Here is a 15,494-nt window from a genome sequence, read left to right on the forward strand (position 1 = left end):
AATTAGTTATACAAAAGGTAAATTCATCAATTCTCAGCTGTTTGGCCTGATGCATTCCTTACATCTAATTTGACTGTAGTAGTTGAGGTCATGGGATTTTATTCCAAATGTTTTGAACTTTGTGTCTTATTTTTCATATTCTCTTTATTGTATAATACTCAAGAAACCATGCAAAATATTTTAAGGTATTGTTTCCTTTCCTGCACAGTATCCCTGCAAGGAGAGTGGCAAGGTAGTTCTACATTTGTTTTAACAGGGCTACATGGTCAAAGATTGCCATTTTAGCACTGAGAAATTTCTCCTCCCTTTAACTGGGAAGAAAGTTCAGGGACTAAACATGCATTCTCAAATATGAAAAATAAATGTTAAGTTCTATGAAACTTTGGGGAAAGTAGCATCTAGGAATGCAATGAAAGTATCATGTTTTTTTTTCTCAGTAATAGAAGCCTGAACTGAGAACCAATTTAAGGGCAAGGTGAACTTTAAAATGATCTGTCATATTCTCCTTTCTTTAATAGGAACTAGAGACAGAGAAAACTATGGCCAGGACAAAATACTGGAAACCTGACTTAAGTCAAGTCACACTCACTAGTAGATGTATTTGGGGACATTGTTTAGATTGAATTATAATTATGGTACCTTACAAGATGGAAAGTGATGCATGAGGACAGTATCCTGATTTTGATCACTTTTTAAAAAAGATTTTATGTATTTATTTCCAGAGAGAGAGTGAGAGTACAAGCATGGTGAGCAGTAGGCCGAGAGAGAAGCAGGCTCCCTGCTAAGCAAGGACTCCATCCCAGGACACTGGGATCATGACCTGAGCAAAAGGCAGACATTTAACTGACCAAGCCAATCAGGAATCCCAAGTTTGATCATTTTATCTTGCAAATGTCTATGAGTTCCAAACTCCAGACATTTGATTATCTAACCAATGTGTATCACATCTGACAAAAGGTTCTGCATGAGAGATGGTAGATATGTACCAACTTAACAATCACCTAATACAAATGTATAACTTACTAGCTTATTGTGGACTTTTTGTGTAAAAAAATATGGTAAACACGTAAATCTTAACTTATTATTATTATTTATTATTTACATTGTTTACATATTATTTATATACATAAATAACAAGTATTCTTGTAGGATAGATGTAGAGGAAGCATTCACACAAACAGAGGAGAAGGCCAAGTACTCATGGAGACAGAGTTTGGAGTCAAGTGGCCAAAAGACAAGTCATGCCAATAGTCACCAAAAGCCAGAAGATACAAGGAACAGATTTTCCTCAGCAGCCTCCAAAAGGCATTGGGCCCTACAGACATGTTGATTTTAGACTTCTGGCTTGGAGAACTTTGAGACATTCATTTCTGCATTTTAAGCCACTCAGTTTTTAATATTTTGTTACCGTAGCCAAAAGAAACATCCTGGAAATAGTCTGGAACAAAAAAATTTGTTCTGTTTGGTAGGCATACAAAAATGCAAGAAACTTCCAACAACATCCATAACTCATTTTTACACTGCCTTGACTTAAAGAGAATTCTTCCATAAGTATGACACCCAATCTGCCACTGAATTATATGATAAACAGAAGCTAGACCAAACCCATTCAATTTGCCTCACATGGCATTTAATTAAGGATACTATCTGCAAGACTCCCAGCAGCAGAATGAAGCCAGTTTCTGGTAAACATGGCCACCAAGGTATGAGACAAACCAGCTGAACAAAATCCATACATTATTAGTGTCTGCTTTGGAAAGACAGGTGGCTTTCTACTTACGTTTCTGCATTGACATTTCAATACAAATAAATGTCAAATAAATAATGAGTCAGTTATCTCTCCATAAATCTACCTTGAGTAAACAAGGGCAACTTTGTTTTGGAGAGAGCTCATCAGTCTTCTGAGGCCTCATAGTTAACTCTTGGTGTTTCTTTAATAATGTAAAGGTCTCTTAAGACTACCTTTAAGGGGTGCCTGGGTGGATCAGTGGTTAAGCATCTGCCTTTGGCTCAGGTCATGATCCCAGGGTCCTGGGATCAAGCCCTTGCATCAGCCTCACTGCTCGACAGAAGGCCTGCTTCTCCCTCTCCCTCTGCCACTCCCCCTGCTTATGTTCCCTCTCTCACTGTCTCTGTCAAATAAATAAATAAAATCTTAAAAAAAAAAGAAAAGACAAGACTACCTTTAAGATGTAAACTTCTGGGGATGCCTGGGTGGCTTAGTAGGTTAAGCCTCTGCCTTTGGCTCAGGTCATGATCTCAGATTCCTGGAATGAACCCCACAAGGAGCTCTTTGCTCAGCAGGGAGCCTGCTTCCCCCCCACCCCTCTGCCTGCCTCTCTGCTACTTGTGATCTCTATCAAATAAATAAATAAAAATACTTTTTAAAAAGATGTAAACTTCAGTGTGTGTGTGTGTAAAATACGTATAAATATTATACAAAATAGGATAAATATATAATAACACAATTATATAAAAATATATATTATAAAATGTATAATAATTTTTGTATATGGTATGAGGTAGGAATCCAACTTCATTCTTTTGCAGGTGGATATCCAGTTGCCCTAAAATTCTGTACAGTATTATACATGTACAATTTTGTGTAACCACCATCTTAAGAAACTTAACTTGTAATTTAACTTAACTAATCTTTTTTCTTTTTTTTTTAAGATTTGTTTATTTAACAGACAGAGACACAAGTAGGCAGAGAGACAGGCAGAAAGAGAGGGGGAAGCAGACTCCCCGCCGAGCAGAAAGCCTGATGCGGGGTTCGATCCCAGGACCCTGGGATCATGACCCGAGCTGAAAGCAGAGGCTCAACCCACTGAGCCACCCAGGCAGCCCTAACTTAACTAATCTTAATGTAAATGGCCATGTGTGTGTGACTATTGGCTACTCTATTAGACAGCCCAGACCTAGACAAATATCACTTCATTGAATTACATTTTTAAAAAATGAAAGAAAGTGGGGCGCCTGGGTGGCTCAGTGGACTCAGGTCATGATCTCAGGGTCCTGGGATCGAGCCCCACATTGGACTCTCTGCTCTCTGCCTAGCAGATAGCCTGCTTCCCCCTCTCTCTCTGCCTGCCTCTCTGCCTACTTGTGATTTCTCTCCGTCCAATAAATAAATAAACCTTTAAAAAAAAAGAAAGGAAAGAAAGAAAAAGAAAAGAAAAAACCAAAATTGTGTTCTGTAAAAAATGTTCTTGAAGAACAAGAGGAATATATATATTACTGTCCTGAAGATTTGAAGAAATTAATATGGGTTTCTGAAAATTGTTTACTTATTTGAACCAGAAGAAATTTTTTCTAAAAGATTTTATTTATTTATTTGACACAGAGAGAAAGAGACAACAGGAGAGGGGATACAAGCAGAAGGAGTGGGAGAGGGTGGAGGCTTCCTTCTGCGCAAGGAGCCTGTTGTGGGGCTAGATCCCAAGCCCTGAGTTCATGACCTGAGCCAAAGGCAGACAGCAGATGCTAACTACTGAGCCACCTGGTAGCCCCTGGACAAGAAGAAAATTTAAAACAAAACAAACAAAACAAAAAACTTGTTATCCACAAAAAGGTGTATGTGACAGAGAACAGAAGTCAACCTATGGATTAAAGATATTACTGTTATGGAAGGGTAAAAACTGGAAAGAACCAATAATGAAAGATAAAATAATTTAAAATAATCTCTCTTGAGACTTAAAAAGTCATGAATATGTAGATCAAAAGAGCTCATTAAACTTTAGATCAAATTAATGAAAAGAGACACCAAGAAAAATTGTCTTACTCTTTCTATAAAAGGTTAATGAAAATAATTCTACAGTCACTCAAATTGCCTACAAAAGAACAAAATCAAACTTTTGGTTTTCTATTTGCCATAAAATAGGAATGAGCTAATAATGTTTATAGACTTTTGAGAGATAAGAGTTTGGTGACCCCAAAATCCTCTAATAACATAATTGGTTTTGATATTTCAAGAAAAGGGTCAATATTCTCAAAAATCTCAAGGGCTCAAACAATACTGGCCATGAATATTCCTCAAAAATAAGAATTTAAGCAAAATAAGAACACAAAAATATAAAATTATTATTGACTTTGAATATAAACTAAGCATTTAAAATAGTTAAATAAAATTGCATCTAAAAATACATTTATTTGGAGACTTCAATTTTATGGGAATATGTTTAAATATAAATCATTTAAGATGAGGTGGATGTTAAGATATATAGTATCTTACAAAAACAAGAGTGGATAAAAATAAAAATATAGCAAATATTTCATTTTTTAATCCTATAGCTAAATAGGATAATAAATGTTAAAAATACTTTTGAGAATTTTAATGGGAGGGGTGGGAAGTATAGGCTGGCTGGGTGGTAGACGACTGAGGAGGGTATTTGCTGTGGTGAGTGCTGTGAATTTTGTAAGACTTTTGATTCACAGACCTGTACCCCTGAAACAAATAATACATTATATGTTAATTTAAAAAAAAGAAAATTTTAATGGGAATTATTTGTAAATAATTACTCTATAAACATTGATAACATTAAAATCACTGGCGAAACAAAAGATAAAATCAACACAGCAAAAGTTTTTAAAAATTGAAAAAGTAAAATAAGGAAGCTTGGAAATTAGAAAGAATTAGATCTAAGGGAAGTACAGGCAAGCATATCTATTATGATAATAAATAAAACTTTTCTTTTCTTCCCCTGTTATAAAACAAAAGAATCTTAAATATAAGCTTACACTTCTTATATGAACCAAACCTGAAATAAAATTTCTGAGAAATGTCAAAAATAAAAAAAGGTATCATTTTACCAGATAAATTAAAATCAAATGTAAACAATTATCATTATTTTATGCAAAATAAAATACATATCAAAACACTAAATGAGGAGGAAGTTAATGATACACTCCCAAAAGATGCAGTGTACAAAGAAATTGGAATATTGATGAAGCATTGTGGTTTAAGTAGCAAGAACATTAAGTAAAATAAGTCAGTCAAAGACAGGTACCATATGGTTTCACTCATATGTGGAATTTAAGAAACAAAACAAACAAGCAAAGGGGGATGAGAGAGAGAGAGAGAGAGAGAGAGAGAAGCAAACCAAAGAACAGACTCTTAACTATAGACAACAAACTATTGTTTACCAGAAGGGAGGTGGGTGATAGGCATTAAGAAGGGCACTTGTATGAGCACCAGGTAATGTATGGAAGTGTTGGTCACTATATTCTACACCTGAAATTAATATTACACTGCATATTAACAATCTGGAATTTGAATAAGAACTTAAAAGTAGCAAGAGCATTAAAAAGAGCATTAAAAAGGAAAGCAAATATTAATAAAAATATAAGGAGACAACACCAGAAACATAATTGTGCATTAATTTAATAGGACATTATTAGCTTTCTGACAACAGGTGGACAAAATAAGTGATGGCAGATGATTTCACATTATAGTTAATAAGGTTGCATAAAATTAATTTTTACCATAGTGAAAGCTAGTATTCTTGCAATAAGAAAGAAAAATAAATGAAAGGTATAATCATCAGAAAACAAGAATCAATATAATCAAATGCAATCACTAAGAAACAAGAGTCAAAATAATCAAAATTGTGTCTTCTATAGAGAATATAGATATTTACATAGGATGTCAAAAAACATTAGAATAATTTCAAAATTTAAACACTTATAAAAGTGACAGAAAAGAGCTGAATACACAAGCTTGAAAAAGCAAGAAATCCCATTGGCAATAGAATAATAGAAATTCCTCAAAGTAACCATAATGGGAAATGGGTGGGAACTATATATAAAGAGAGAGAGAGAATCACATCCATTTACACAGGTTTAAAAGGATCCTTTTATTTATTTATTTATTTATTTTTAACATTATATAATGAAATTTATTTATATTTTAATAATCCAGAAGTAGTCCAAGATTATTCTTGGACTAATTTTTTTTTTTTTTTAATTTTTTATTTTTGATAAACATATATTTTTATCCCCAGGGGTACAGGTCTGTGAATCACCAGGTTTACACACTTCACAGCACTCACCAAATCACATACCCTCCCCAATGTCCATAATCCCACCCCCTTCTCCCAAACCCCCTGCCCCCGGCAACCCTCAGTTTGTTTTGTGAGATTAAGAGTCACTTATGGTTTGTCTCCCTCCCAATCCCATCTTGTTTCATTTATTCTTCTTCTACCCACTTAAGCCTCCATGTTGTATCACCACTTCCTCATATCAGGGAGATCATATGATAGTTGTCTTTCTCTGCTTGACTTATTTCGCTAAGCATGATACGCTCTAGTTCCATCCACGTTGTTGCAAATGGCAAGATTTCATTTCTTTTGATGGCTGCATAGTATTCCATTGTGTATATATACCACATCTTCTTGATCCATTCATCTGTTGATGGACATCTAGGTTCTTTCCATAGTTTGGCTATTGTGGACATTGCTGCTATAAACATTCGGGTGCATGTGCCCCTTTGGATCACTACATTTGTATCTTTAGGGTAAATACCCAATAGTGCAATTGCTGGGTCATAGGGCAGTTCTATTTTCAACATTTTGAGGAACCTCCATGCTGTTTTCCAGAGTGGCTGCACCAGCTTGCATTCCCACCAACAGTGTAGGAGGGTTCCCCTTTCTCCGCATCCTCGCCAGCATCTGTCATTTCCTGACTTGTTGATTTTAGCCATTCTGACTGGTGTGAGGTGATATCTCATTGTGGTTTTTGATTTGTATTTCCCTGATGCCGAGTGATATGGAGCACTTTTTCATGTGTCTGTTCGCCATCTGGATGTCTTCTTTGCAGAAATGTCTGTTCATGTCCTCTGCCCATTTCTTGATTGGATTATTTATTCTTTGGGTGTTGAGTTTGCTAAGTTCTTTATAGATTCTGGACACTAGTCCTTTATCTGATATGTCGTTTGCAAATATCTTCTCCCATTCTGTCAGTTGTCTTTTGATTTTGTTAATTGTTTCCTTTGCTGTGCAAAAGCTTTTGATCTTGATGAAATCCCAGTAGTTCATTTTTTCCCTTGCTTCCCTTGCCTTTTGCGTTGTTCCTAGGAAGATGTTGCTGCGGCAGAGGTCGAAGAGGTTGCTGCCCGTGTTCTCCTCAAGGATTTTGATGGATTCCTTTCGTACATTGAGGTCCTTCATCCATTTTGAGTCTATTTTTGTGTGTGGTGTAAGGAAATGGTCCAATTTCATTTTTCTGCATGTGGCTGTCCAATTTTCCCAGCACCATTTATTGAAAAGGCTGTCTTTTTTTTCCATTGGACATTCTTTCCTGCTTTGTCGAAGATTAGTTGACCATAGATTTGAGGGTCTATTTCTGGGCTCTCTATTCTGTTCCATTGATCTATGTGTCTGTTTTTGTGCCAGTACCATGCTGTCTTGATGATGACAGCTTTGTAATAGAGCTTGAAGTCCGGAATTGTGATGCCACCAACGTTGGCTTTCTTTTTCAATATCCCTTTGGCTATTCGAGGTCTTTTCTGGTTCCATATAAATTTTAGAATTATTTGTTCCATTTCTTTGAAAAAGATGGATGGTACTTTGATAGGAATTGCATTAAATGTGTAGATTGCTTTAGGTAGCATAGACATTTTCACAATATTTATTCTTCCAATCCAGGAGCATGGAACATTTTTCCATTTCTTTTGTGTCTTCCTCAATTTCTTTCATGAGTACTTTATAGTTTTCTGAGTATAGATTCTGTGTCTCTTTGGTTAGGTTTATTCCTAGGTATCTTATGGTTTTGGATGCAATTGTAAATGGGATTGACTCCTTAATATCTCTTTCTTCTGTCTTGCTGTTGGTGTAGAGAAATGCAACTGATTTCTGTGCATTGATTTTATATCCTGACACTTTACTGAATTCCTGTATAAGTTCTAGCAGTTTTGGAGTGGAGTCTTTTGGGTTTTCCACATAGAGTATCATATCATCTGCGAAGAGTGATAATTTGACTTCTTCTTTGCCGATTTGGATGCCTTTAATTTCCTTTTGTTGTCTGATTGCTGAGGCTAGGACCTCTAGTACGATGTTGAATAGCAGTGGTGATAATGTTCATCCCTGCCGTGTTCCTGACCTTAGCGGAAAAGCTTTCAGTTTTTCTCCATTGAGAATGATATTTGCGGTGGGTTTTTCATAGATGGCTTTGATGATATTGAGGTATGTGCCCTCTATCCCTACACTTTGAAGAGTTTTGATCAGGAAGGGATGCTGTACTTTGTCAAATGCTTTTTCAGCATCTATTGAGAGTATCATATGGTTCTTGTTCTTTCTTTTATTGATGTGTTGTATCACATTGACTGATTTGCGGATGTTGAACCAACCTTGCAGCCCTGGAATAAATCCCACTTGGTCGTGGTGAATAATCCTTTTAATGTACTGTTGAATCCTATTGGCTAGTATTTTGTTGAGTATTTTCGCATCTGTGTTCATCAAGGATATCGGTCTATAGCTCTCTTTTTTGGTGGGATCCTTGTCTGGTTTTGGGATCAAGGTGATGCTGGCCTCATAAAATGAGTTTGGAAGTTTTCCTTCCATTTCTATTTTTTGGAACAGTTTCAGGAGAATAGGAATTAGTTCTTCTTTAAATGTTTGGTAGAATTCCCCCGGGAAGCCATCTGGCCCTGGGCTTTTGTTTGTTTGGAGATTTTTAATGACTGTTTCAATCTCCTTACTGGTTATGGGTCTGTTCAGGCTTTCTATTTCTTCCTGGTTCAGTTGTGGTAGTTTATATGTTTCTAGGAATGCATCCATTTCTTCCAGATTGTCAAATTTATTGGCGTAGAGTTGCTCATAGTATGTTCTTATAATAGTTTGTATTTCTTTGGTGTTAGTTGTGATCTCTCCTCTTTCATTCATGATTTTATTTATTTGGGTCCTTTCTCTTTTCTTTTTGATAAGTCGGGCCAGGGGTTTATCAATTTTATTAATTCTTTCAAAGAACCAGCTCCTAGTTTCGTTGATTTGTTCTATTGTTTTTTTGGTTTCTATTTCATTGATTTCTGCTCTGATCTTTATGATTTCTCTTCTCCTGCTGGGCTTAGAGTTTCTTTCTTGTTCTTTCTCCAGCTCCTTTAGGTGTAGGGTTAGGTTGTGTACCTGAGACCTTTCTTGTTTCTTGAGAAAGGCTTTTAGCGCTATATATTTTCCTCTCAGGACTGCCTTTGTTGTGTCCCACAGATTTTGAACCTTTGTATTTTCATTATCATTTGTTTCCATGATTTTTTTCAATTCTTCTTTAATTTCCCGGTTGACCCATTCATTCTTTACAAGGATACTGTTTAGTCTCCATGTATTTGGGTTCTTTCCAAACTTCCTTTTGTGGTTGAGTTCTAGCTTTAGAGCATTGTGGTCTGAAAATATGCAGGGAATGATCCCAATCTTTTGATACCGGTTGAGTCCTGATTTAGGACCGAGGATGTGATCTATTCTGGAGAATGTTCCATGTGCACTAGAGAAGAATGTGTATTCTGTTGCTTTGGGATGAAATATTCTGAATATATCTGTGATGTCCATCTGGTCCATTGTGTCGTTTAAGGCCTTTATTTCCTTGCTGATCTTTTGCTTGGATGACCTGTCCATTTCAGTGAGGGGAGTGTTAAAGTCCCCTACTATTATTGTATTATTGTTGATGTGTTTCTTTGATTTTGTTATTAATTGGTTTATATAGTTGGCTGCTCCCACATTGGGGGCATAGATATTTAAAATTGTTAAATCTTCTTGTTGGACAGACCCTTTGAGTATGATATAGTGTCCTTCCTCATCTCTTATTATAGTCTTTGGCTTAAAATCTAATTGATCTGATATAAGGATTGCCACTCCTGCTTTCTTCTGATGTCCATTAGCATGGTAAATTCTTTTCCACCCCCTCACTTTAAATCTGGAGGTGTCTTCGGGCTTAAAATGTGTTTCTTGGAGGCAACATATAGATGGGTTTTGTTTTTTTATCCATTCTGATACCCTGTGTCTTTTGACAGGGGCATTTAGCCCATTCACATTCAGGGTAACTATTGAGAGATATGAATTTAGTGCCATTGTATTGCCTGTAAGGTGACTGTTACTGTATATGGTCTCTGTTCCTTTCTGATCTACCACTTGTAGGCTCTCTCTTTGCTTAGAGGACCCCTTTCAATATTTCCTGTAGAGCTGGTTTGGTATTTGCAAATTCTTTCAGTTGTTGTTTGTCCTGGAAGCTTTTAATCTCTCCTTCTATTTTCAATGATAGCCTAGCTGGATATAGTATTCTTGGCTGCATGTTTTTCTCGTTTAGTGCTCTGAAAATATCATGCCAGCTCTTTCTGGCCTGCCAGGTCTCTGTGGATAAGTCAGCTGCCAATCTAATATTTTTACCATTGTATGTTACAGACTTCTTTTCCCGGGCTGCTTTCAGGATTTTCTCTTTGTCATTGAGACTTGTAAATTTTACTATTAGGTGACGGGGTGTGGGCCTATTCTTATTGATTTTGAGGGGCATTCTCTGAACCTCCTGTATTTTGATGCTCGTTCCCTTTGCCATATTGGGGAAATTCTCCCCAATAATTCTCTCCAGTATACCTTCTGCTCCCCTCTCACTTTCTTCTTCTTCTGGAATCCCAATTATTCTAATGTTGTTTCGTCTTATGGTGTCACTTATCTCTCGAATTCTCCCCTCGTGGTCCAGTAGCTGTTTGTCCCTCTTTTGCTCAGCTTCTTTATTCTCTGTCATTTGGTCTTCTATATCACTAATTCTTTCTTCTGCCTCATTTATCCTAGCAGTTAGAGCCTCCATTTTTGATTGCACCTCATTAATAGCTTTTTTGATTTCACCTTGGTTAGATTTTAGTTCTTTTATTTCTCCAGAAAGGGCTTTTATATCTCTCGAGAGGGTTTCTCTAATATCTTCCATGCCTTTTTCGAGCCCGGCTAGAACCTTGAGAATTGTCATTCTGAACTCTAGATCTGACATATTACCGATGTCTGTATTGATTAGGTCCCTAGCCTTCGGTACTGCCTCTTGTTCTTTTTTTTGTGTTGAATTTTTACGTCTTGTCATTTTGTCCAGATAAGACTAAATGAAGGGGCAAGTAAAATACTAAAAGGGTGGCAACAACCCCAGGAAAATATGCTTTAACCAAATTAGAAGAGATCCAAAATCGTGAGTGGGGAGAAAGGGGATAAAAAGAGGTTCAAAAAGGAAGAAAGAAAAAAAAAAAAAAAAAAAAGGAAAAGAAAAAAAAAAAGAAAAGAAAAGAATTTTTAAAAAAAGAATACACCTTTCAGAAAGTGGTTGTTTTTCTGTTTCCAGAATTGCTGTTTTTCTTCTCTTCGATCTGCCGATGGATTTTCAGGTGTTTGCAATCTTTAGATAAGCTATCTAGCTGATCTCCGGCTAGCTGAAGCAGTCTCAGCTTGCTACTTCTCCGCCATCTTGACTCCTCCTAAAAGGATCCTTTTAAAAGTGAAATAAATTTTAAGGAGGGAAATTTACCTTAAATTTATTATATGATTAATAAAGCTTCCATTGACGTTCTAATTGATTTCTTTATAAGAGAACAGTTCTAGAATTAAATTTTTAAAAATATGTCGTCATGAATTTTGAAACAAAAGTGATGAGGAACACCTCCACCTATTATTCCAGATAATACTATAGTATTGCCCATGCCATGATACCGTTGCACAAAGAAAATCAAAGGAGCAGAATAGGAATTCTTGAAGAGAACATTGAAATATATTCTAAAATACTAATGTTAAGCAAGGAATGAATTAGTACATAAAAGATTTTTGGAAAATCGGCTATAAGAAAATAATGAGGGGGTGTCTGGGTAGCTCAGTGGGTTAAAGCATCTGCCTTCAGCTCAGATCATGATCCCAAGATGCTGGGATTGATCCCCAAGTCAGGCTCTCTACTCCCCTTTCTGCCTTTTCCCCCTTCTGCCCCTGCCTGCCTCTCTGCCTACTTGTGATCTCTGTCTGTCAAATAAATAAATAAAATCTTAAAAAAAAAAATAAAAGAAAGAAAGAAAAGAACCACACTTGACCCTTACCTTATATAAACATGAAAATAAAACCAAAAAACATTAAAATATTAATTATAAACCATCAGGTTATGAAAACAAGAAAAATTCAACAGTTTTAATATTAAAAACTATATAACATACCTAAATTTGTATAAAATGTACATTTATATATAAATATGTAAAAATAGAAATTCTATTATCACAAATGAAAATCAGAAAATAACCAAGGTTTCTACATGTAGAAAATTGGAAATGGTACATATAACCAATAAAAACCACAAAAAATATGTCTCTCCTCTCCAGGGAAGTAAAAACTAAAACAGGAAAACATGATTATCCTAATGGGTCTACCATAATCGTATATGGCTTTAAAAGCAGCAGCAGAAGGCAGAAGAGTCAGAGAGATGGGACAGAAGAGACGAGTGATGACACACAAGGGGTGTTCACAGACCGTAGAGGCAAAAGAAGGACTCAAACTGTCTTTGCTAACTTTGAATATGGACAAAAAGGCTCTAGCCAAAAATTTGGGTGGCCTTTAAAAGCTGAGAGCCAACAGCCAGCAAGTTTTCTGAGACTTCAGTACGATGACACAGAAATGAATATTTCCAACAACCTGAATGAACTTAGAAATGTCCCAGAACCACCAGAGAGAAACAGAACCCTTCTAACACCCGGATTTCAGCCTTGTGAAACCAGGAACAGAGAACCAGCTGAGCCACTGCCTAGACTTCTGGCCTACAGGATTTTAAGACAATACATAGGCATTGTTTTGTGCCTCTCAATTTTTGGTAATTTGCTATAGCAGCCGTAATGAACTAAAAGATAAGAAAAATTTTTTTCCTGATGATTTGACAGAGATTAAACAAATACAAAGTCGTTGCTGGAAGACAGGCAGCTATGTTTAATATGGACAAAATATAAATTATTTCAGATTTTTCTGAAAAACAACATGCTAACGTGTACAGAGCTTTAAAGATGTCCATATTCTGTAACATGCTATTTCTGTCTTTAACAATCTACTGTAAGGAACTAATTAGAGCTAAGGACCAAAACTCAAATATAAGGGTATTATTCATAATAGCTAAACATTTGGAAATCACCTTTACTCCCAAATTAACAAATGATCATAACTCGTATGTCGGACTATCATTAAGGCAATAATATCATACTACCAGAAATGAATAAATGTATTGATATACCCAAATGTACCCAAAAAACAGTTCTAAATGAAAACATGTGCTTCAAAAATAAACAAAACCTCTCCTCTCTCTCTCCGTCTCTCCTGGCTAGACATACACACACATGTGCGCACACACACATGCACACCAGGGCAATGAAATCATACCATATATTAAATGCTTATGTAAATTTTTAAAAATTCACTTATTTTAATCCCAGTGTAGTTAACATACAGTGTTATATTAGTTTCAGGTGTACAATATAGTGATTCAGTGGCTTCATATATTATTCAGTGCTCATCAAGATAAGCGTACTCTTAATCCCCGTCACATATTTCACCCAACACCCACCACCTCCCCTCTGGTAACCTTCTGTTCTCTCTTTATAGTTAAGGATTTGTTTTTTAGTTTTTTTCTCTTCTTCTTTGTTCATTTGTTTTGTTTCTTAAATTCCACATATGAATGAAATCATATTGTGTTTGGATTTCTCTGACTGGCTTATTTCTCTTAATATTGTATTCTTTAGCTCCACCCATGTTGTTTCGAATGGCGAGATTTCATCCTTTTTTATGGCTGAGTATTATTGGATCATGTATCTATCTATTGATCCAGAGATAGATCGAATAGATGGACAAAGAAGATTCGGTATCAAAAGCTCTCAGTTTTTCCATGGAGGATGATGTTAGCTGTAGGTTTTTCAAAGATGGCCTTTATTATGTTGAGGTGTGTTTCCTCTAAACCTACTTTATACAAGGTTTTTTTTTTTTTTTTTTTTTTTTTTTTAATCATGATTAGCTGTTGCACTTCGTCAAATGTTTTTTCTGCATTTATTGAGATGATCATATAGTTCTTATTTTTTCTCTTATTGATGTGATGTATCATATTGATTGACTTATGAATATGAACCACTCTTATCACAGGAATAAATCCCACTTGATCATGGTTAATGATTCTTCTAATGTATTATTGGATTTAGTTTGCTAATATTTTATTGATGGTTTTTGCATCTATATTCATCAAAGATATTGGCCTGGAGTTCTCTTTTTTTTTTTTGTGGGGTCTTTATGTGGTTTCAGTATCAGAGTAATGCTGGCCTCACAGAATGAATTTGGAGTTTTTCCTTCCTCTTTCATTTTTTGGAAAAGTTTGAGAAGAATAGATACTATTAACTCTTCTTTAAATGTTCTGTAAAATTTGCCTGTGAAGGCATCCAGTCCTGGACTTTTGTTTGTTGGGAATTTTTTGTTTACTGATTCAATTTATTTGCTCGTAATTGGTCTGTTCAAATTTTCTACTACTTCTCGCCTCAGTGTTTGTAGGTTATATGTTTCTAGGAATTTCTTCTAGGTTGTCCAAGTTGTTGGCATATAATTTTTTATAATTTTCTCTTATAATTGTTTGTATTTCTATGGTATAAGTTGTTATTTCTCCTTTTTCATTCATGGTGTGTGTGTGTGTGTGTCCACCTAGATGTTTATCAGTTTTGTTGCTCTTTTCAAGGAGTTAGCTCCTGGTATCATTAATCTGTTCCGTTGTTTTTTGTTTTTTGTTTTAGTTTCTGTGTAATTTATTTCTGCTCTAATCTTTATTATTTCCTTTCTTCTCCTGGCTTGGGGTTTTGTTTGTTCTTTTTCTAGCTCTTTGAGGTATAAGATTAGGCTGTTTGTTTGAGATTTTTCTTACTTCTTGAGGTAGGCCTGTATTGCTATAAACTTCTCTCTTAGAGCCAATTTTCTGTGTCCCAAAGATTTTGGACTGTTGTGTTTTCATCTTCATTTCTTTCTATGTAATTCTTCATGTCTTCTTTGAACATTTGGTTGAGCCATTCATTGTTTAGTGGCATGTTATTTAAGCTCCTTGTCTATGTGCTCTTTCCCAATTTTTTCTTGTGGTCGATTTCTAGTTTCATACCCCGTGGTCAGAAAAGATACAGGGTATGACTTCAATCTTTTTAAGTTTGTTGAGACTTGTTTTGTGTCCTAATATATGATCTGTTCTGGAGAGTGTTCCATGTGCACTTGAAAAGAATGTGTATTGTGTTTTAGGATGGACTATTCTGAATATATCTATTAAATCCATCTGGTCTAGTGTGTCATTCAAACCCACTCTTTCCTTGTTGATTTTCTCTTTGGATAATCTGTCCATTGACATATTTGGGATATTAAAGTCCTCTACTATTAATGTATTATTTTTGATTAGTTCCTTCATGTTTGTTATTAACTGTTTTATGTATCTTGGTGTTCCCATGATGGATACATAGATATTTACAATTGTTATAGTAAGAATGATCGCCTTCCTGGATA

Source organism: Mustela putorius, unplaced genomic scaffold (genome assembly GCF_011764305.1).
Source record: "Mustela putorius furo isolate JIRA1106 unplaced genomic scaffold, ASM1176430v1.1 tig00003845_pilon_pilon_pilon, whole genome shotgun sequence".
Classification (NCBI taxonomy): Eukaryota; Metazoa; Chordata; class Mammalia; order Carnivora; family Mustelidae; genus Mustela; species Mustela putorius.